The sequence below is a fragment of the Bubalus bubalis genome, chromosome 18 (genome assembly GCF_019923935.1).
Source record: "Bubalus bubalis isolate 160015118507 breed Murrah chromosome 18, NDDB_SH_1, whole genome shotgun sequence".
NCBI lineage: Eukaryota > Metazoa > Chordata > Mammalia > Artiodactyla > Bovidae > Bubalus > Bubalus bubalis.
In genome coordinates, this window is record NC_059174.1 from 33,075,138 (window position 1) to 33,100,266 (window position 25,129).

Here is a 25,129-nt window from a genome sequence, read left to right on the forward strand (position 1 = left end):
ATGAAATGAAAGTTCTCTGGCTTATGAGCCTTGGGTGACCTGGTCCTTCCTGCCTTGGCTCTCTGTTCACTGGGGCCACACCCCAACTTTTCTATATCCCTCTGGCATTTTAGCTTCTTCTCTGCTCTGCAGATTCAGAGAGTCTTTTCCCCCTTCTGAGTTTTAGGGACCTGCTATTTCTCCTTTTCTAGAAGATTTATTTTCCCCTCTGCTCCTCTCTCCGCCTGTAGGTAAAACACTGCATCCTCAGCACGGCCTCTGGTGAAGCAGTCTGGACTCCTTCCTCAGGAGCCCTGTCTCTCGTAAACCCGCTCGGGCCCCTCCCACACCCATTCCATTATCTTCTCTGTTCCTGGGTTACAACTGCCCCTCTTACTCACGTAATAGAAGCATCCACGGTGGAAACTGTCTGCATTCTGTTTTGCTGTATATATCCTAGTGTCCCTCACATGGCAATTGTTCAGCATGTATTTGGTTACCAGGTTAATCAATCAATCAGTTAGAAAATGAATGAATTCAAAGATAGCCTCTTATCTCAGGGATTAAGCACTGGGATGTGTGGAGATTAAAGATGACCAAAAATTATTTGGGGAGGAGTCCTATGTCCCTCCCTAGGAGTCTAGGGGGAGTTCTGCAACACTTTGGTTAATAGAAAAATATCAGAAGTGGCCAATGCCACTTTCTAAGCTCTAAAAGACTGGTAGCTTCCACCTGCAACTGTTTCTGGAAGCACCGAGGGGCCATGTAAGTGATCCGGCTACCCCAAGATGACCACCAACCTAGAGTGATCACATGAAGTTGCTTCAGTCACTACCCCCAGCCAAGACCCCACCCAGCCATCCCTGACAAGGAATCAAGTAAGTAGAAGAAATCACCTTGAGCCCTACCCCCTAAACTCAGCCATCAGTTGAATCTCACCAATTGACCTCAGCCAATGTCAAATGGAGCTGAAGAAACACCCTGCAGAGCCCTGCCAGAATTCCATGATTGTAATCAATAAAGGTTGATTTCAGCCACTACATTTTAGCCTGGCTTATTATTTAACAAGATAGAGAATGACCACAGGACTCTATAGCTAGATGCTGTTGCTGCTGCTGCTGCTGCTAAGTCGCTTCAGTTGTGTGCGACTCTGTGTGACCCCAGAAACAGCAGCCCACCAGGTTCCCCCGTCCCTGGGATTCTCCAGGCAAGAATACTGGAATGGGTTGCCATTTCCTTCTCCAAGACATGAAAGTGAAAAGTGAAAGTGAAGTCGCTCAGTCGTGTCCGACTTTTGGCGACCCCATGGACTGCAGCCTACCATGCTCCTCTGCCCATGGGATTTTCCAGGCAAGAGTACTGGAATGGGGTGCCAATGCCTTCTCCATATAGCTAGATGGTTTGGGTTCAAATCCTAGTCCCACCATTTGTTCGGTATCTGGGTGACATGTTGATTCTCTTAATGCATCAATCGCTGGATCATCTGCAAAAGAGACACGTGGAATTCCTCACCTGAAGAGTTGTCAGAGGATTAAATGAAATCCATGTCAAGCTCTTAGCATGGTGCCTGCCTAGTGATGTCATATGATCAGTAGGCTTTTAGCTAACATCGTCCATCTGCCCTTTGATATACCCATCCAGCTAAGTGGAGCTCCTCTTTCACACACAAGTTAGGAGAGAAGAGATTCCAGACACTCAAATCATACCACTCACTTGCTATTAATTTATTCACATGTGTCCTCACCAAAGGGAAATGTCCATTATTCATTATGATTTGCAAAGCTCTCGCCCTGCCTCTGCTCAAAACAGCATCTCTAGCATCCCCTCCTCTCAAATCCTGTTCTCAGCTCTACCTGCCCACCCACACACACACACTCCCAACAGCAACAGGAAAGAAATGGATAAATATTTCCACAGTGAATTCTTCTGAGTGTAAAGATTATAAGTTTATTTGCTTCCTTCCTTGGGATTCATTTTTGCATTTTCTGAATCTTCTACGGCAGACACTTTATTTTCATAACACATAGTAGAGATCACAAACAGTAGGAAGTGACGATTTCTTTCACTTGAAGACAAAGACACTATTTTACTTCTGTTTTCCTCACAGGATCCACCTGAATATCTCTTGTACCATTGCAGGAATGAATGAGCTGAAAGGCATGCACGGTTCATTGTGTACACATGGGCAGAGCAGGCTCAGTTTATACACTAAATATATTTTTAAAAATATAAACTTTAAAAGTTCTTTTTTTTAAATTATTGGTTTTTGTTGTTTTATTTGAAAGGTACTCCCAGTGAACTATTTTTTTGTTTTGTTTTGTTTTTTAATGAAGAAATGCTTTGGTGAAGTAACTCATCATTCTGTAATTTTTTTTTTTTTTTTGAAATCAGAAAGCCAGAGGTTCTTAAAATGAGTTTCTCCTTATGCATCTATGCTTATAAACTAATGACAGGCTCTTAAACATTCATTTAGCAATGAGGAAGTTCCAAGACAGCGTGCTATATTCTGCTTAGGAGGATGCAGTCTAACTAAATATATATAAACTGTGCACACTGAAGAGAGGTGAGGTCTGCAGGAACAGTAAACTCCAGGCTACAGATCTGTAGCCACAAACATGTCCTCTCTAGGGGCGGCCAGAGAGCTGACCAGACGTGACACAGCCTCGGGGGCCTGGCCCAGACACGGTGGATAAGCTTCCACAAGTCCTTTTCGCCCTCTGTGTTTCTGTGGTCTACCCTGCTGAATTTAAAAGCTTTGCATCTCCAATTCTTTCACAAATTTTCTAAATAGGTTACTAGTTCATGTGCTGGAGTGCTGTGCTCCTGTCAATGCACCAGCTCAGTGTAACCCAAATCAGTCCAGCCTGTGTGAGACGAATTCAATGAACGTGGAAATTGCCTCCAAGCCCTTCATGCCTCCAACGCAGATACAGCCTCTCCCCAAGAGCTCCTGTTTTGGATTCCTTCTGCGTTAGCGGTGGAGCCAACCCTCTCTGAACTGAAGGAACATGCTAGCACCCCCTCCTTCCCCCGCTTCTTGCCTGTATCATCTCAGGAGATCTTTGACTCTTTGAGTCAGCCCAACAGCCTTCTTTTTTTGGTCATTTCTCATCACTTAGATCTATAAATATTAATTACAAGCCTCATATTTTAAAACCCCTTTGAGCATATTAACTATTTAGCCACATAAATCAATCCAAAACTAATCTTAGCGGTTCATCATACTTGCACAAGTTCCAGAACTTTCTATTTTAGCTCCTGCTCATCACTGTTTTTGCCACCAAAGTTATTTAATACCTTTTCAATCTACTAGGCCCTTCTTTAGATAAAAGAAACTGAAAGGGAAGGGTGGAGAAAGGGAGGAAGAGACAAAGAAGTGGGGAGAAGAAAAGGAGTGAAGATGGGGAGAAGGAGGTTAAGAGAAAGGAAGAAGCCACAGGTGAGACTAAAAAACTGTGTGGGGACCCAAAGATCAGGGGCCTACTACTGATCCTCTAACTGGCCTGGGGGTCCTGAGCAAGTCACTTAAGCCTCTCCGGGGTTGGCTTGGTTTAGAAGCTGTCTCCAGCATCTTCTTACTGGCAAATTATCCTCCTACAGCAAGAGTTTTCTCCCTTTGTCACCAGATCACACGTCTAAAAGGACCCCAAGGTAGCAAAGAGGTTGCTTTATACTCCTTTTCTAAATAGTCATCTGAGCAGGTCAAGGAATCTGAGATTATTGACCAAGAGGGGTCCCCAGTTCTTGCTTCAATAGTCACTGGAGGATACAGGCTCTGTGGGTGTTTCTATGCAGCCTGTATTCAGGTCAATTAGCTTTCAGCATGCAAACTGAAACCTAGCTACATGAAAACCACTTAGCCACTGCGGGAATATCTGCTGTTGTTGCTTTGTTGCTAAGTCGTGTATGACTCTCTGCAACCCCGTAGACTGTAGCCTGCCAAGCTCCTCTGTACATGAGATTTCCCAGGCAAGAATACTGGTTGCCATTTCCTTCTCCAGGGAATCTTCCCAACCCAGGGCCTGAACCTGCATCTCCTACGTCTTCTGCATGGCAGGCCAGTTCTTTACTGCTGAGCCAGCAGGGAAGTGCTAGGAATACCTGGAGAAATCCTAACGGCATCAGTTGCTTTGCAGCAGCTATCTTAAGAAAGAATGGAGCAAAGGGTTGGGCAAGTGGGGTGGTGGAGTAATAGAGGGGCTAGGAGAGCAGAGTCATATTGGCCGGGGCTCAAGTAGTGGCCCCTGCAACGTGTTCAACATTAAACCAGACACCTCACCTCCTTGAGATTCATCTCCCTCGCCTGTAAAGTAGAGAGGCTTCTCCTCGCTTCATCTGGTTGTTACCCAGAACAAAAGGCACACTGCTCCAATGCACACCACTCAACACCTGACTCATAGTTAGAGTTCAATAAATGTGAGCTTTTATTATTACCATATTTCCTCTATTCTGAGACACCATCGATCGGAAGTCAAAGCATCAACTTAATAACTTCTCGGGGGAAAAAAACAATATATTAAACACACATTCCCATTTTAAGACATCACAATTTCAACAATAATAAAAGGTGAAAAGAAATGTGTCTTAAAAAATCAATGAACTATGGTCTTACTACTGTCACATTTTGGAAGTGTTTTAAGTCATTTGCTTGTTCACTTGTGTTTTTCCTGTTTTATCTGGCTTCCCCCAAGAAGACACATAAGTTCCATGAGAATGAGGAGACGGGGGTTCACCACTGTGCTTACAGTGCCTAGAGTGAGTGAGGGAGGGAAGGTCGCTTAGTCGTGTCCAACTGTCTGCAACCCCGTGGACTGTAGCCCACCAGGCTCTCCTCCATCCATGGGATTCTCCAGGCAAGAATACTGGAGTGGGTTGCCATTCCCTTCTCCACACAGTGCCTGGAATAGTAGCAAATAAATATCTGTTTGATAAGATAACTCTCTATCACCTTAACATGAGGGGATTACTGATTAAAACCCCACTAATGCTGCCATTGGTCCTTATGGTGACATTTTCTCAACCCATTCAACTTAGCTCGTTATCAGCCTGGGGAGACAGGTTTATTGCTTGAATGTGTATATGTTGAGAACTGATATTTCCCTTGAACTATACACCTAAGAAATAAGGATGAAAGCAGGTAACAAATGCAGAGCCTCCACCATAACCCTTGACACAGAGGCAGCAGTCATAAATCACACTTGAAATTGAACACAAGGCAAGGGTGAACTATGGGTCCTAGTCAACTTATAATATGCCGCCAATTTGCATGTCCTTAGGGCCTGTAGATATGCATCAGATATTAATGAATATCTATTTATGAAATCAACTAACATTTCTCCTGTCCACTTTCAAACCAAAAAAATAAACATTAATGTAATCTCCCCGATGGAAATTACTTTTACTTGCCCATTTATGGAGAAGGAAATGGTAACCCCCTCCAGTACTCTTGCCTGGAAAATTCCATGGACAGAGGAGCCTGGTAGGCTACATTCCATGGGGTCGCAAAGAGGTGGACATGACTGAGCTACTTCACTTATAAAGCAAACATTCATTCTTACAATCAGCAGGTATTCACTGAGGACCTACTATGTGCAAGGTGTGTGCCAGGTGCTAGGGGTAAGAAGTAGGCTAGGACAGCAGGGGGACAGAGAAGATGAATGAGGGACACTCATGAATGCACAGATAACGGCTCCATGTCAGGTAGAGAGAGGCACTGGCCCATGGCTATAGGGCTCCAAGGCAGGGAGCAGGAATGAGTTTAAAGAGGAGCGAGTGTTAACCCCATCAGAATGACTGGTGGGGGGAATCTCTGATTTACCATCACTCTAGCCCTTTCAAGGTTCCTGTAGCATTAACCATATCCCAGGTAAGAGGATCTGTCAGACTCCAAGTGACGGCCTAGGGTCTTGTTAAAAATGAAAAGGCTTCTTATGAGAGGAATGCAAATTTTACTTATTTACTTACTTTGGGAGGGGGAAGATAGTTACACAAGTAAAAGTGATTTTTAACTTATCATGAAATAGTAATTCTCAAATATTTAGCATAAATAAGAAATTGGGTCCACTTCCCAAATCATGAGGATTGTGTTGACAAGAACCTGTGCCAGGGTGCCCTCTTCCTTAATGAGGATGAGGAAGAGTCGTTACAGAAATAAGAAAGCAGCCTCCTTAGCTGAACAAGGACTCGAGAGGAACTGAGCAATAGAGAAAGCTGTGAGCCCAGCTCTCGGACCTGGCACTCACTCAATAGGTCAGAGTTGGACTAACCTGATGGACAAAATGAGAAGTCCCAAGATGCCAGACTTGGCTTCACAAAGATGGGGGCAGAAAGTACTGTTGGAATAGGATGACCTTGGGCTGGTCTTCAACCATAAGAAGAAATTCAACGTTGGCAGGAAGGGAGGGTCACAACAGGATGAGACAGAGTTGGAGCATCCAAGGGGCCAATCCAATATGGCACCAGTATACAGACAGGAAGTTGGTGATGAAGACAGAAGTGTGGGCAGGAGCTCATTCAAGATGGATCCCCATTATGCCAAAAGCTCAGAGTAGTATCATTTCATTTTGTTTCAATTGGCACTGAGGATAAAATTTTGGTCAGGAAAGTGATACAACCAGATATGTGTTTCAAGAAGACAATCCTGGTTGTGCTGAAGTCTGGCTGGGAGAGACGAGAAATACAGGAATAGAAAACAGTTACTGCAACAGTTCAGACAGCAAACAGAAGTGTCAGGGCTCGTAAACTGAGGAGAAGGCTGGATGAGCCTTGGAGATCAATTAGCTGAACAGGAAGAGGGTGAGGAAAAACACCCTACCCGCTACATTATAGAATGAAGATGGTTGACCTCTTATATTCTTCTAAAGGGATGTACTGGAGCACTTTACAGCAGCACCCTCCCTAATGGCCACACGGAAGTTAAGCAGTGTCTACATGGCAATGGGAGAAAAGCGCTCCAACAGAATGATCAACGTGGGTGAAATGCACAAACCAGACCCTCCACACACCCACAAAAACAGCCAACCAACCAAATGAATAAAAAAACAGTGTATACCATATGACCCCATTTATGATAAGCTCAAGACCAGGAAAAATGAGGAAAAATAAACTCATTGAGTCAGAAGTTATGAGTTAAAATTTGGTGGCAATTCATGCCAGGTTATGATACAGGGATCATGGGCAACCCTAGGGTGAGTTCTGGGGTTCCAGCTCCAAGTTCAGGTTACTTAGGTATGTTTCATTGTGTAAAGGAGAAGGCATTGGCAACTCATTCCCGTACTCTTGCCTGGAAAATCCCATGGACGGAGGAGCCTGGTGGGCTGCAGTCCATGGGGTCGCGAAGAGTCAGACACGACTGAGCGACTTCATGTTCACTTTTCACTTTCATGGATTAGAGAAGGAAATGGCAACCTACTCCAGTGTTCTTGCCTTGGAGAATCCCAGGGACAGCGGAGCCTGGTGGGCTGCCGTCTCTGGGGTCACACAGAGTCTGACACGACTGAAGCGACTTAGCAGCAGCAGCACTGTGTTATGTGTGTGTGTGTGTGTGTGTGTGTGTGTGTGTGTGTGTGTGTGTATGATCTGTGTGCATTTTCACAAGTATATTATACTTAAAAATTACAAAAAAATAAAATATCCTTATTTCCAGTGCCTACTGCACAACATTAAAGCAATGTCAATAATCACAACAACAACGTTACTTTCCACTCTGAGCAGCCTAATCCCATGTGCTAGAAACTGGTAGGTGCTGACAGCCCTTTGTGAGATCAATTTTAACCCCCATTTTACAAATAAGAACATGGTGGCACCGAGATTTGAAAAACACCTAAAGCCGCCACCGTCCTTAGAGAGAGAGGGCTTCCCAAGAAGCCTTACATCGGGTTGCCTTAAGGTTCAGCATCACCGACTCAATGGACAGGAATTTGAGCAAACTCAGGGACATAGTGGAGGACAGAGGAGCCTGGCCTGCTGCAGTCTATGGGGTCACAAACAGTCCGACATGAATGAGCCACTGAACAACAACAACAGGATTCCACAAGAGTGTTTCAGAAACTTGGCTGTGATTTTTCCACTTTAGGCGTTGAATCCACTATGTCTATATGACCCTGTTTTTCCATTATAAGCTGGATCTGTCGCCCACGTATGTCCAAACATTTGGGTTATGGATGTACTATTTTAGTGCTCCTCAGTGCACTTATTCCACAAGCCCAGACGTCTCCTACACGCATCTTCCTTATGAGATTTTCAATCAAACAAATGAATTCAACCCAGAAAAGCAAACACATTTTTGGATAGAACAGTCATCTTTTTAAATCAGTTTTTGTGTTTCCTACATAAACCAGAAGCCCAGAGGTACTATTTATGAAAGCATTTTGTAATGGAAGATTTTACCTGAGTGCTATTTAGTATTATCGTTATTATCCTTGTTATTAATAATAACGATTTACAGAAGAGTGTGAGGAGACACCACTCTTTAGAGAGGAGGATGCCAAGCCTGATTTGATACTGAAATCAGCAAAGGTAATGGAAAGAGGATAGGCGAGGGGAAAAGTCCAAAGAGACGGCTCTGTCTTGGGTCGACATCATCTTCAGGGACCAAGAAGCAGGTGATATGAAGAAAAGGTTTAGCAGAAATGGAATTCAAGGACAGACACTTTCTCCACGAGGGCACAATGAGAGACATGGTCTGCTGAAACTCACAGAGTCTCGCCAAAGGCTGCGACACCTTGACGAATTAACTTCTGACACTTAGATATCCCAAGAGAGTTTTCTGAGCAGTTCTACAAACACGATGGCGCATGACCTTTGCAGGACTGCTGAGCGCGAGGCGGGGTGGCCAGGCTTCACACCTCCACCCATCATGCTGGGGAGGCACACGTGACATCACAGAACACCACCCTGACCACTCTACCCTGTTAAAGGGTGAGAGCCGGCAAGGGATCTCAGGGGCTCTCTTGTCAGAGTTCCCGGACATCACTGACTAATAAAGTCACTTGGGAATCTTGTTAAGGAGCCAAATTACTAAGCACCAATCTAGACCTGGGGGGAAACCAGGAACTTCTCTTTAACAAATGAAACTTTCCCAGAAAATAATCATAGAACTAAAAGAACTCAGGTCTTCTGGATTACAGATTCATGGGCAGTGCTGCAGAGGATGAATAAACAGGAACCTCTTCCCTAACATTCTGGTGAGCATCCAGACTAGCAGAGATGAAGAGGAAATCCTGAGAGCTTAAGGAGAAGGAAGGTATTATCTTCAATGGGACAGTAATCAGATTCACATCCATGCTCGCCTTTTGAGGGAAAATGTGTTTCAATTATGCACTCAGACAACATCCATACAAGGACACTAACATTTCTGCAAAGAATAGTTTCTCCAAAACAGCAATAAAATTGAGAATACACTTCAGCCAAATGAAAAAGAAATCCAAGGAAAATAGAGAAGGGGTCCAGGAAATCCAGGGAAAAATGGAAACTAAACCCAGAGATGAATAACATGAAATCGCAGGATGACAAGTGTGCAGCAAAAAGCAATCAGTCCAAATGGGGAGAGGAAGTCGACAGGTGCCAGAAATAACACCTTCAGGAGAGGAGTCGACTCTGTCATCTCATTTGTGTGATGAAGAAGCTGCAAACTCTTAATGGAAAATGAAGGCAGAGATTTTTCTCTGTTGTGAAAAACTAAAAGAACCCCCTGGGAGAAGCAAGCATATATATATATATATATATATACACACACACACACACACACACACACACACACACACATATATATATACATACACACATACATGGGCTGACAAAGAAAAACTAAAATGCAGCCTGTTTTCGAGGAATTCATTGAATGTATGGAAAGAAAGAAAGCTGTTATATTTTCCCTGAATTCCTTCAAGTGATATGAATTTAGGGCACAGCCTTGCAATCCCTTCTTTGAGTCCAGACGACCACGTGACTATGATCAGTGACCTGGATGATGAGAGGTCACAGAATATACTGGCTCTGAGCAAGGGCTCTGAGGTCATGGATGAGGCTCAAACTCGGCACCTACCGCTTGCTCTGTGTCCTTGGAAAAGATACTCAACTTCTCTGGGCCTCAGTTCTCTCCTTTGTAATATGTCACCAACCTCAAAGGGCTGCTTTAGAGATTAAATGCATTAATATATAATGTATTTAGAATGCTTATTACTTATAAGCATGTAAATAGTAGACATTATCACATATATTTTATTTTATATAATAATATTAAAATGTTTCATATATTATTATATATTCTATAATTTATAATTATACATTCTATATTTCAATATTATTACAATGTTAAATTATAGTAAGAATGTCGGCTTTTGATGTAAAGGCTATTATTGAAATTTAGCCTCTTAATGAAAAATAGAAGACTACACCAGAAACATCATAAACTAAATATAAAAATCAAGAAGGGAAAATAAAGATAGAGCTGACAGAAAGAATAAGTAAGTCAGAAAGAGAAATAGAAATATCATATTCTAATGCATATATACAAAATCTAGAAAAATGGTACTGAAGAATTTATTTACAGGGCAGCAATGGAGAAACAGGCATAGTGGAAAAAAAAAAAAAGATAGAGGTAAGGAGGTAGGAAATAGATGTTCGTTGCAGGGGAAGGAAGGGGGTTGACAGTTCCTTCATCTAAGATGGAAGTCACTAGAGACTGTACTAAATAGACAGATTAAGCAATAAAGAGCTTTGAGTACAAACATATAACAAATAATACACCAATTTTCATTAAAAACCAATATTTAATTTTTCACTTATAATCATGAGTATATTTTATCTATATATTGTATATAACATTTATAGATAAATATATAAACATATAGATAAATAAATGAATTTATTTATATATTATATATACTTATAATAAATAACTAATCCATTCATTTAAGTGTAATTTTTTGTTGTTGTTTAGTTTGGAGCAGAGAAATGTTTATTTCAAGTCCATGTAAGGAGATAGGTGGTTCATGCCCTAAAAAGCTTCAAGCTCCTAAGTGTAACTTGAAATAAGAAAACAAAGAGTAAACATACAATTTCTAAATATCAAAAAAGCAGGGGTGGAGAGGGAAGAAGTGACAGGTAACTGCTGACCTTGTCACAGGACTTATCACGTGCCAGGCATTGTTCTAAGAGCTCTGCATATATCATCTCATTTAATCCTCTAACAAACCTGAAAGTGAAATACTATTTTGCTGCTGTCTGACCATTTTACACATGAGGAATCTGAGGCAGAGAGAGACTGAGTATCTCCCAGGACACTTGACTAGTATAAGCCCCGTGACTGTCTGCCACGGCCTTCTCCTGCCGCCTAACACTGCTCATCTTTCACAGTGGGGACGTGGTTGTAATGACTCACAGGGAGGGTGAGTGTTTGGGCAGCAAATGCCAAAGGAAGAACTAACCACTCGTTAATGAACCGTGTCCCATGAAAATGTCATGTCTTCTTAGAACCACAGAATGTGACCTTATTTAGAAACAGAGTCTCTGCAGACGTAATTGGTTAAGATGGGGTCATACTCAATTAAATCCAAGAGCCAGTGTCCTCCTGAGAAGAGGAGAAGAAAACATGGACTGGGAAGATGCCCTGGTGACGACCGAGGTGGAGACTGAAATGATACAGCTACAAATCAAGGGGCAGGGATTGCTGGGGGCCACCAGAAGCAAGGAAAAGGGCAAAGGAGAACTCTGCCCTAGAGCCTTAGAGGGAACATAGACCTGCCCACACCTTGATTTCATATTCCCAGATACCTGAACCATGAAAGAACACATTTCTGCTGTTTCATGCCAGCTGGTGTGTGATCATTTGTGTTGGCACGCTTAGGAGATTAATGTAACAACTCACCAAAACCTTACAAGAGAAATGGTTAACATGAGTGAAGGAAAGGAGACTTTGACCTTATACTTCACAGCTTTCGAGCTTCCCTGGTGGCTCAGATGGAAAAGACTCTGCCTGCAATGCAGAAGACCCAGGTTCAATCCCTCAGTCAGGAATATCCCCTGGAGAAGGGAATGGCAACCCACTCCAGTATTCTTGCCTGGAGAATCCCATGGACAGAGGAGCTTGGTGGGCTACAGTCCATGGGGTCGCAAAGAGTCAAACATGACTGAGCAACTAACGCACTTTCACAGCTTTCTGTACCTTTTGCTTTAAAAAAAAACAAAACAAAACAAAACAAAACCCTATCAGGTATTACTCTTCATGGTAGGCACACTCTCTGGTGGACCCCCTAATTCCACCTCCTGGTGTTCACACCATTGTGCAAGCCCTGCTTTCCTTTCCTTGAGTGGCACCTGTGATGTGTTTCTAACCAACAGAACACAGCACATCCAGGTGACAGGATGCCTTCTGTTACAGAAGACTGCAACACGGTGTTGTTAGACTCTCTACCTTGTTGGCTTTGATGAAGCAGGTGGTCACGTTGGGGAAGCTCAAATGGCAAGGAACAGAGACAACTCTATGGCCAGCAACTATCTGGGACCTGAGGGTAGCCTCAAACCCATATGCTCAGTTGCTAAGTCATGTCCAACTCTTTGTGACCCCATGGAGTGTATCCTACCAGGCTCCTCAGTCCATAGGATTTTCTAAGCAAGAATAATGGAGTGTGTTGCCATTCCCTTCTCCAGGGCAAAACTGGGGCTCCTAGTCCAATCAGCTGAAAGGAACTGAATTCTGCTGACCACCTGAGCTTGGAAACACAACACCTTCCCACGTCCAGCCTCAGATGAGACCACTGCCCCATCCAACACCTTGATCATTGCCTTGGGAGACCCTGAAGCAGAGCACTCAGTCAAGCTGTTCACAACCCCTGATCTACAGAAACTGGTGGAATAAATGTAATAAAGATGTGGAGATTTTAGCCACTAGATTTGTGATAATATTTTTATGTATTAGTAGATAACTAATGTGAAGTGAAGTGAAGTTGCTCAGTCGTGTCCAACTCTTTGCAACCCCATGGACTGTAGCCTACCAGGCTCCTCGGTCCATGGGATTTTCCAGACATGAATACTGGAGTGGGTTGCCATTTCCTTCTCCAACTAATATGCCCCTATAATTAAAAATAGTAATGACAATGATATGGGAAAGTTTTTGTTCAAATTAGCAATGCTTTGCTTCAGCTAAAAATAAATGTATTGGTAAAAAATATATATATATATATGACTTCTTTGAGTTTGTAATGTATGTAAGATTTTTTATGGGCAATTTATTGTGATTTTCTTTCCTAGTCCAAGTAAATATTCACTTTTGAATCTAAAAATAAATAAATTTAAGACAACAAATTATTCTGATGATCCGTCAGGTTTGGGAACAACTCCCTCATTAAACACATAAAGACACATTAAAGCACAGAGAAGTGGAGCAGTGGGGACAGGTCCAGAGAGGTGAAACAGTGCATACAGGTTCATGGAGGTCATCTGCAAACTGTGCTGTGCTTTGTCACTCAGTCGCATACCACTCTCTGCGACCCTATGGACTGTAGCCACGTCCCTAAAGACACACAGCTCCAAGACGGAGATGATGCTCTGTCTTCTATTGCCTTGCTGCCTGCCGAATGACAACTGGAATTTTCAAAAAGTAGCAAAGAACAAGATAATTGCTCAAATCAAGGGCAAAGATTCAGTTTTGTCTCAGGTTACATTCATGGCAAACGCTGTTCCTGACATTACCCCGGCTCCTGGGAGGGTAGATGTGTTAAACAGGCACTTATTAAACAATTTTTTTGACAGCTGCTGCCTTGGCAATGACTGCAGTATTTTTTTTTTCTTCTGAATAGCTCCAGATTTGTTTTTGTCTGAGCTGAGGTGGAAAATTGAGAAATAACGGATCTGACGATAATTGACTTTATTAGGGATATGAATGTATTACACACACTGTATATTAAAAACTCATTGCTTTCACATTGGCCTCACACACTGTACACTACTTTTATGGGTCCCGAGTCTCTGGTGCTTCCCCCTTCTCTACTGTTCCCATCCATTTTACGTGCCTCATTCCCTGTCATGTGGAGGAAATAAATGGTTAAAAATCTAAGTGCTCATCAGACACAAGCCAGAGTTCATAAAAGAAAGTGGGCAGGCTTGGGTAATTTAAGATATTGCTGTGAGCTGGTGTTGCAAACAAACAAAAAAAAAACACGATGCACTATTGAACCATAAACACAAGCAATTAAGATGAGATGTTCATTACTGTGAAGGGAAGCCCCCAACAGTATAGAGAAGCATGGGCCATGGGAGGGAGTCTCATTTGCATAAGTATCTATGGAATCCTTGGAGGTCCAAGGAGAGCTTCAAGAGGCCATTTTGCCAAAGGATCCTGATGCCTGTTGGGAAGAATCCTGAGAAAGCCCCAGCACAGGGAATCCTGCTCAGGGAATCACAACCTCCAGGCACAGAGCAGAGACAAAGGGTGACTGTTTCTTTAAGGCACAGTCTGGAAGGAAGGGCTTCCCTGGTGGCTCAGGCAGTAATCAACATCCTGCCTGCAATGCAGGAGACTGGGGTTCTATCCCTGGATTGGGAGGATCTTCTGGAGTATGGCAACCCACTCCAATATTCTTGCCTGGAGAATTCCATGGACCGAGGAGCCTGCCGGGCTACAGTCATGGACTCACAGAGTCAGACACAACTGAGCGACAAGCACTTTCACTTTCTTTCAGGAAGGAAAGAAGTCCCTCTGAGATAGAAGGAAGGTATCAGACACATGGCAAACCACAGCTGGCATGACAATGCTGTGGAAGTCTGCCTGGCACAGCACTGCCTCCAGAGCAGCATCAAAGAATTCACTGGAGAAAGCAGGGAAAACAGAGAAAGAAGAGAACTCCTGGGGTCATCTTGAATGGCTGGACCTTCCCAGCTTGGCCAAGAAGCAACTCTGATTTGAAGAGCTGGGCAGGAAAAGCCGGGATCAATAGCTGGCAGAGCGCTGGCTGATGCCCAGCTGCAGAAGCACCTACAACCACAGAAGCAACTAGAACTGCAAAAGCGAGAATGTGTCTGAGTTGCTACAGAGGAAGGAGGGATGAGGGATGGCTGGCTATTCTGAGAACAGAACTAGCTGACAGGTCTGAACGAGCATCTAGCAAGAGTCGATCCCCCACCCAGCCCTGAGCCCTCAACCATCCCTGCAGCTGGAGTGGCAGGAGAAAGTTGCTGTCGTTGCTTAGTCATGTCCAACTCTTTGCGGCCCCACGGACCGCAGCTTGCCAGGCTCCTCTATCCATGGGATTCTCCAGGCAAGAACACTGGAGTAGGTTGCCATGCCCTCCTTTGGGGGATCTTCCCAACCCAGGGATCGAACCTGTATCTCCTATATTGGCAGGGGGATGCTTTACCACTGAGTCACCAAGGAAGCATGCAGGAACAAGTAATGACACAATAAAAGTCTCTGAACATTGATTGTGTTCATCACTACTTTCTAGAGTGGAAAGGCAGCCCCAATTATGGAGAACGGGACTTGAAAATTCCCAAGAGCGTGGCACATGGGAGATGCCCCACAGCTGTTCATGAGAGAAAGAAAAGGCAAACAAGGGATGGATGGATGAACAGATAGAGCGAATGAGTGGATGTGCCACTGATACTCCAAGCAAGGGCAGGACTGGAGTTGCCTTGAGGAGGCACAACAGGAGGAGGGAGCATGCCAGGCAGAGCCCCGAGATACATGGTAAGCCCAGCTCAGGAAGAAGACAAGCGAGGGAAGAGAAATGAGCAGCCAGCCAGCCAGCCAGATGACACTGGGTCAACTCAGCCAGTCCCCTCCTGTCTGGAGAAACATCGCAGGCACACATTACAGCATATCGATCAGCCCTGCAAGCCGTGACTGGCATCTAGGGGCCCAGCACCTTCCAGAAGACTGACATTCAGGCAGACAGGTCTGAATGTCACTAGCCAAAGGCCAGAGTGCCTTGCAGCCTGGCTGGGGCCATTAGGACAGGTGAGGTGACCCACAGCCCAATGCAATCACCCTGTATAATGGTTTGAAATTCACTGCCTGTAGCCAGTTTATTTAAGCAGGAAACATATCAGCCTGTGTTAAGGTAGGTGGGGTTTATCAGGGTGTGGGAACCCAGGGAGAGGAAATCAACATGTAGAGACCACTTATTCTGGGCCAGGCTCTCCACCAAAGGCGTAACACCAGCCTGCCGAATAGCCATCAAAAAGTCAATTAGCCCTCTTCGGAGAAGGCAATGGCACCCCACTCCAGTACTCTTGCCTGGAAAATCCCATGGACGGAGGAGCATGGGAGGCTGCAGTCCATGGGGTTGCTAGGAGTCGGACACGACTGAGCGACTTCACTTTCACTTTTCACTTTCATGCGTTGGAGAAGGAAATGGCAACCCACTCCAATGTTCTTGCCTGGATAATCCCAGGGATGGGGGAGCCTGGTGGGCTGCTGTCTCTGGGGTCGCACAGAGTCGGACATGACTAAAGCGACTTAGCAGCAGCAGCAGCAGCAGCCCTCTCTTACAGATAAAGAACTCAGGCTTAAATAAATAAGTGGTCTTTTAAAATTCACATGGGTGATAAGAGATAGAACCAGGATCAAATCTGGATTCCCTGAGCCATGGAAGTCTTTTCTTTCTCATGGTCTCTACTTTGACACTGACACCAAGAGATGCAGATATGCAAGGTGAGATATTTTCCAAGACAAAGAGGCAGAGGGGGAGGAATTCTTAAAGTGTTTCTCCCAATACTGCTGTGGTTATTGTGCAACTGAAGGAGAAATAATTTCTGAGGCAGATGGTGAATAAGATGGTCTGCAGGGATAGCAAGCACAGACAGAAGTGTCCTTTCTTCACTGGGATTTGCACTAGCTCAGAATTCCACCATACACAGGATGGAGTCTAGAGCTGGAGCTGAATCATTGTTTCTGGTAGGATTAGGGTCAGGGTCCAGGTGGCTCAGTGACCCTGAGCCAAAGAATCCACCTGCCAATGCAGAAGACCTGGGTTCTGTCCCTGGGTCAGGAAGATCCCTTGGAGTAGTAAATGGCAACCCACTGCAGTATCCTTGCCTGGAAGATTCCATGGACAAAGGAGTCTAATAGGCTACAGTCCATAGGGTTGCAAGTCGCACAAGACTGAGCCACAGAGCACACACACAAACACACACATGCAGATTCCATAGGATCACCAGGAAGGTAAAGTAAGTGAGGTACAGAGCCTGGAAAACTTTGATACATCCTGCCAAGGGAGGAAAAAAAACCAAGGGACTCAGTGGTCCAGGATTCATTCAATAAACATTGCTGAGTGCCTTCAACAAACAAACTGAGTGTCATTCAACAAATACTCCTGCTCTCAAAGTGAAGTCACTCAGTTGTGCCCAACTCTTTGCAACCCCATGGACTGTAGCCTACCAGGCTTCTCCGTCCATGGAATTTTCCAGGCAAGAGTAAAGGAGTAGGCTGCCATTTCTGTCTCCAGGGGATCTTCCCAACCCAGGGATCGAACCCACGTTTCCTGCATTGCAGACAGACACTTTACCGTCTGGGCCACCAGGGAAGCTGCCCTCAAACTCAGGTCTAAAAAATCCCATGGGAGGAAGTCTTTTCTACACAGCAGTCAGAATCAAGGAGAAGGACAGACAAAGGGGAGGACATTGGCAAGGTCACAAGACGATGCTCTCTCTGGGGAAATGAAGCTTCCAGGTCCAAGTTGCAGGATTGTGTGATTTAATTCATTTATTCAATAAACATCTATTGAATGGTTCCCTTAGGACAGATTATTATATATCAATGAAGAAAATATATAATAAAGTCTCTGATCCCCTTAAACTTGTGTTCTTGAGAGATGTGTCTTATCTAAGGAGCCCCAGTCTCAGCACCTTTTCTCTCCACATGTCTAGCAACACAGTTCTGTTGGCTCCCTCCTCAGGGAGATGGACAATGAGGATTTAGGGTGAGGTTTTTACACACAGGCAGCCTTAAATTTGAATCCAGGATTTGTCACATCCTAAATAAGAGATCAGGCTTCCCTCATGGCTCAGATGGTAAAGAATCTGACTGTGATGTGGGAAACCTGGGTTCCATCCCTGGGTTGGGAAGATCTCCTGGAGGAGGGCATGGCAACCCACTCCAGTATTCTTGCCTGGAGAATCCCCATGGACAGAGGAGCCTGGCGGGTCCCAGTCCATGAGCTCAAGAAGAGTCGGACATGACTGAGCTACTAAGGACAACTAAGAGATCAACTAAATAGAACTCATTGCAAGGGTATCTTCTCACATGTATTATGTGGGACAATAATCTCTTCCTCAAAGCGGTTTAAGACCAGCTCATTTGAGTGTGACAGCATCTAGCCTGACACACAGACTCGGAAAAATACAACTCTGTCTCTTCCTGAGTGGAGCCCTCTCTCTCCCGCAGCCTGAGTTACTGTATCAGATTGTGAACGATGTATCCCTGATTCCAATTCTAACTCTGGCCCCACAGCAGCTCCTGCAGACTGTGGACATCTGCATCAAGTGGAAACACTAATTATGTCATCCCACCATAGCAGACAGAAAACCTAAGTCATCTACTGCGGAAGAGGCAGGGGGAGGAAGGGGGGACTTGAGGCAAAGAGACCAAAATAAAACAACTCTCTGGTCACAGTGAATGAGACCCTTCACGTGATCACATACACCAGGAGGAAACACTTTGGAGAGGTTTCCAGGAAGTTCTTATCTCTAGGTCATGCCTACTGGATGACATTAGGGCTGAGACAAAGGGAAGCACCCAGCATGGCCCAGTTTCTGATCTGGGCTACTGAGTGCAGTAGAGTGCTACCTATAAAGACTCAATAGGGAGAAAGACTCTATGTCTTCATTTATATTATTGATCTACTGATCTTGTGGCACCTAGAGCTGCCTTACACTTACATGAGATCATTTATTTTCCTATTGTTAAGACATCCCCTGGTGGCTCAGATGGTAAAGAAACCGCCTGCAATGGGGGAGACCCGGGTTCAATCCCTGGGTTGGGAAGATCCCCTGGAGAAAGGAATGGCAACCCACTCCAGTATTCTTGCCTGGAAAATCTCACGGACAGAAGCAGCCTGGCGGATCACAGTCCATGGGGTCGCAAAGAGTTGGACACGATTGAGCAACTAACACTTTCACTGTTTAAACCATATTTGAATTGAGGTTTCTGTTATTTACAGCCAAAAACATTCCAGATCTTCAGGGTGTTTGCTGGGCCCTCCAGTTGTCTTTAATTTTTAATATGTGGTGGTTTCCCTGGTGGCTCAGTGGTAAAGAATCTGCCTGCAAACACAGGAGACACGGGTTCGGTCCCTGGTCCGGGAAGATCCCACATGCCACAGACAACCAAGCCTGTGGGCCATGTATTGAGCTTGTGCTCCAGAGTGAAGAGCCGCAAATACTGGAGCCCGTGCATTCTAAATCCCATGCTCCACAACAAGAGAAGCCCGTGCATCGCCACCTAGAGACTAGCCCCTGCTCTTGGCAACTAGAGAGAAGCCTGCACAGCAATGAAGACCCAGCACAACCAAAAATATATAAAATTTTTTAAAACTTGAAAAATTTAATACGCTACTATTATCTATCATAATCAATGTGACCATTTCTTATTATCGGATACACTACTTTCAATTTTTAAGAATAGTAAATAATATTGTGATTTTACCTTAGGGGAAAAAAGAAAAAGAGTCAATAGGGGCAGAGCAGAGTTAGGAGCTAAGGTAGGTAAGTTACACAGGATGTGTCTGCTTTGCAGGCAGGTGGTAAGAGCAACCAGCAGTTAAATGTAAGACAGCACCCTTTCTAGGAGAAGCCCGGGCAGATCAAGATGTGGGAGATGCTGGGATGTAGGTAGAACCTGTTAACATGGAGTAAATGAGATGACTGGAAAAAGGTAACAGAATGAGAGGAGGGCACTGGGGGGAGAAGACCAGGGACACTGCTGCTTAAAAGTGGACGAGGAGGTGAAGTTGATGAAGTGAATGGCACAGAGGCAGGCAGAGCCAGAGGCTGAGAGACTCTGCCGCTGAACTGTGAACAAGTGTTATCACCAGGACCAAGGATGCAGAAACCTGGCTGTCCCCTGACAGGATGGATGGGCAACCAAGAGCTCCCTGGGTTCTGTCTTTCTCCAAGGAGTGTGGTTTCAGGGCGGCAGTGACCAAGAGAGAACCTCAGGTGGGATGCTCTGAAGATGAAGTGTGTTCATTTGATTTCCTGGGACTTTCTGGATGATTCATCCTTCCCCTTGTCTGGGAGGTGGAAATGCTTTAGAAAGAAATTGTCCCTGGTTATAAATTCTCTGAGTCCCTTCTTAACCAGTCAGGCAAGATTGATGGGCTGAGCTGGTTGACACAGAAGCAATTGGGAATATCATTATTTGCCTTGTATTTATCTGCATTTATGTTAATGGCTTTGTTCTTGGTCAGAGCTGCTACTAAACTAGGGGAAATGTTTATTGCACTCAAAGTTTTTCGGTGATGAATGATGTGGGAGTCACGGAATAGCCTATGCACAGAATATGTAGAAAACAGTCCCCCCCACCTCTGTTTCCACGGCTCTTTTTTTTAGTCTGCTTCTGATCCCAATAGCACAGGCCTCCTGAAAACTTGGACTAAACCAACTCAATTTTTCATATTCTGCTTTGTCATCTGATTGATTTAATGTTTTTTGTGGTCAGACTTTGCAGAGGAAAAAAACATGCAGACAATTTCTCTCCCTGGCACGCTCTCTTTCGTGTTCTTTTTTTTTTTTTTTTTTTTTTTTAATGGACAATTTCATAAAACCACAGGGCTGGGAAGGACCTTTGTGTGCATTCTTTCCTAACTCCACACTGTATAGAAGCACTTTGGAGAAAAAAGAGACAGAAAGAAGTAACTTTACGGAGATTTTTCACAGGTCAGGCTGTAGGCTCAGATGCCTCGTTTGTATTGTCCTATTTAATCTTCCTGAAATTCTACTGCCCCCATGGTGAAGAGAGATACACTGCGGCTTAGATTAAGAAAACAGTTTGGAACTGCTACTACCTAAATTGAACCCATTTTCTGTTTATGTAAATAACATTTTCTTGGACATCAACCATTCTCATTCATCCCTTATGTATCATCTGTGGCTGCTTTCAGGACACAGTGGCGGAGCTAAGGGGCTGCACCCCAAAGCATCTGGCTCACAAAGCCTAAAGTATGTACTCTCTGACCCTTTACAGAAAAAGTTTGCTAACCACCAGTTTAGATGAATTGCCCTGGCCACTGGTAGTCTGCAACAAGGCACGTAGTAAATACCCTGTTCTCAGTCCAAACCCTCTTTCTTGCATGTTACTCCCATGTCGATGGACATGAGTTTGAGTAAACTCCAGGAGTTGGTGATGGACAGGGAAGCCTGCCGTGCTGTAGTCCAGGGTTGCCAAGAGTCGGACACGACTGAGTGACTGAACTGAACTCCCATGTCTGTTCACATGGAGAACAAAGCAGTTCAGGTAGCCCTTCTGTGTGATCTAATCCCCCAAAGTACTCACCCACCTCCTGACACACCAGTAAGGTTTCCCGCAGCAAATTATAGGCAGCAGCGAGGATACAGCGGTCCTCCCTGGTGGCTCAGCTACTAAAGAATCCGCCTGTAATGCGGGAGACCCGGGTTTGATTCCTGGGTTGGGAAGATCCCCTGGAGAAAGGAATGGCGACCCACTCCAGTATTCTGGCCTGGAGAATTCTATAGACTGTATAGTCCATGTGGTCACAAAGAGTTGGACAGGACTGAGTGACTTTCACTTTCAGTGAGGACACATGTGTGGAAGACATTTGAGAAACAGGAATTTCGATTCTTCTTCACCCTTTACCCGACAGTGGGTTTCCTCTTCTGTTTCGCAGAAAGGAATCCAGAAAGGATATTAGTTTGATATCATTTCATAAAGATTTGAATACTCTTAGGACCTTCCTTTAGTAGAGAAGATTTCCTGGCAGAGGTAGAGTTGGATGTGGTTTTCCACGCCACTATTTATACAATGGAAAGGAAAACGGTTTTGCGGGATAAGGAGACTTACGCAACAGTTCACAGTCAGCAAGTGGTAGAGCCAGGATTTGAACTCAGGGCTACAAGCAAAGCCCACTCTCTTTCCCATGGGGCATTTCTTGAATGAAGCCAGCAGATAAAGAAGTAACTTTCAGAACTGGTCCCCAGTGGAGTGCCCCAGTTTTCTCAGGGTTCACTTTTCTTAGAGGTGAAGTAAACTTGAATGAACAGATGCCAATCAAAGGTAGATATTCCTGGTCCTGAAGGGAGTCAGGAATGTGAAGATAAGAGACAAAGAAGGTGGGGCATATAGAACACATGAGGAGAGAGGGCTTGAGGGGAACTGAAATGGACAGGGGGAAAAAAAAACTCTGAGTGCAGACTCTTTGGACCAGGAGAAAGTGGGGACCAGGCAGAGCTAGGAGGGGACCCAAGACAGACCACCTGAGGTCCCTCCATGGAGGTCAAGTCTATAAGACATCAGAAGGGTGGCACATCTGACCCTGGGCCTTTGAGATGTGATTTCTACACTGGTAGACAGTCTGATTAATCAAAGAATTTTAGGACATCAGCAAAGAATGGCGTGATGGGTCATCTGGGTCTGAACTTTCATCTCAGCCTGACATCTCTCTCCAGTGTCCACCACTGGGCATGCCCAGACCCTTCTTGATCACGTCCAGTGACAGACAACCTGATCCTGGTTGATTCTGCATCAGGCAGCTCAAGGAAAGCCAGATGATCTCCTGGTGACTTACACCAATCAACCCCAGTCTTCCTGCAGGAGACAATCGGGAAAGACATAACTACACCATCACATAAAACCTCTTAAAAGAGACAAAGACAGTTTGATATATTTTATGAATTTTAGGACCTATACAACTGTCCTCTCCGAGTTAAACATAAGAATCATCATTTGTAAATGCCGTCTATGCATGATTAGATCACCAGAAACTTCATTATATCCTTAAGAGATCCTCATTTCTGCATGCTAAGTCACTCAGTAATGTCTGACTCTTCATGACTCCAGGGACTATAGCCTGCCAGACTCCTCTGTCCATGAGATTCTCCAGACAAGAATACTGAAGTGGGTTTGCTATTTCCTCCTCCAGGGGATCTTTCCAACCCAGGAATCAAACCCACATCTATTGTGTCTCCTGCACTGGCAGGGGGATTCTTTACCACTTTGCCACCTGGGAAGCCCTTTCAGTCCTACTCCTACTTAATAGGAAAGAAAACTGAGGCTCTGAGAACAGAAGCTCCCCAGGGTAACAGCAACGTGGGCTGGAGGAGAACAAGAGACAGATTTCCAACACGGGTCATTCTTTGAATCTCGTGCAATTCCAAACACCAGAATTTTTAATTCCCTCAGCAATATGGTAACTTTACTCTGGATGTTAAGAAGTCAAAAAGAGTAAGTGGGCATGTTTTTTGTTTATTTATTTGTTTGTTTTTTCATTATATTGACATGGAGGAGAAACAGTAAGTTGAATTGAGTCACAGCTATATAAGAAGGACAACTGACCGGTTGAAGAGTATCTTCTTATAAAATCCCTTAGCTTGTTTCTGATGTTTAAAATAAAAATCCATGGTGCATGTCTCTGTAAATTCAGGAAAGAAATTCACCAATTTCCCAGGAATAGCTGATAAAATCCTATTTCCTGGTACTCATCAAACAGTGGTAATATATATTTGGTAATTGGATAAACTTCCTCTCCTTGTCATTTTAAAATCGATAACATCTTTAAAATGTATTTCCATGATAATTCCCTCTAAGAAAAGTATCAGAGGAGGCAGTTTCATGGACTATAGCTTTATAGACAATGAGGTTAATCAAGCTGGATACATTTTCAAAAATGACCATGAGTTCTCAAGCCTCCAAGGTCACAAAATCGAAATCGACAATAAAATTTTTGTTTGAAATGGCACCATAAAGGCTGATGCCAGTTACCGTTTCCCGCTCTTCTTCCCTCAATTCTTACGCTTAACACTATTTCAAATTAAGAACTGGCCTTCTGTGGGCACCTTAATGGAGCTGTAACTCCTCTGAGTCTTTCGTCCGGGACAACTTCCTTGTGTTACAGATGAAACATCCATGGCCTCATGAACTGCAAGTCTGACTTCCAGAGGCTCAGGGCACCCACTGTCTGACATACACTTATTTTCTGAATATTTTAACGACAAGGGTATTAGACACTTAAAAAATAACAGATTCTGCTTTGCATGAAAATATAATATGTTTCCATCTTAATGATGTAAAAGAATAGCTTGTTATCATGGTGCATCTGAAGAAAAAACAAATTACATATGCAAATGTTTTTGGCTAATTAATTCAATTCTGAAGATAAAATTGGGACAGTACAGAATTTCAAGCAGATTCCTAATAAGTTCTGGAACCTAGCAATTTTTAACTAAGATACTGGACCGTCTATTTTCAGGCAATAAAGCTTCTTGCAGACCCTCAATGCTGGGGCCCGATTTATTCTATGTTTGCAAAGAGCCTTAATAGACTGATACGTTATTTGTCCCATCACTTCTGCGATGTAAAAAGTTCAGGGTCAAAATTTAGACGGCATAGGTGAAACTCCTAGTTAACTTGCACAAATTAAAATACTTCCCAGAAAAACAGACTTCATCTACCGTACCCAGTGTTATAAAGATGAGATTATAAAACCTCTGTCAGTTACACAATTAAGCTGATCTCTGAATGTGAAGGCCCAACTCCATTTAAATGAGTGGAAAGTACACGGATTTGGAGACACACAGATCTTGATTTGAATAATGAATCTGCCAGCTATTTGCTATGCGAGAGAAGAAAACAGTTAAAAGACCTAATACATACTCAATTTTTTCACCTGTAAAGTGGGCTTAAAAATGTCTACCTTTAAGGGTTTTCTGTTGTTGTTGTTTGTTTTCTTTTTAAGAAAATTTAGAACAAAAAATATATTTGTGTTGGAGGAAAAACAAAAAAGCAAAAACAAGCTTTACAATCCCAGCTGCCTTTTATGAATGTTTGTTCCTAATAAAAGAAGAAACATTTTGTTCTGCCATGAGATAAAGAGGCCTTGACAATCTCAAAAATCTTCAGAAAGGCTTTGGGCTAAGCTTATCTCATCCAGAATTCAGGGATCAAGAAAGACTCTAGATTACACAGTAAAGAAACTGTCTT

At 43.9% G+C, this 25,129-nt stretch overlaps 1 protein-coding gene across 3 annotated transcripts in view; it reads right to left on the reverse strand.

Moving 5' to 3' along the window:
* The window catches only part of LOC112580248, a 454,297-nt gene that overhangs the window by 99,928 nt on the left and 329,240 nt on the right, over positions 1–25,129 (reverse strand). The gene's annotated exons all lie outside the window — the stretch shown is intronic.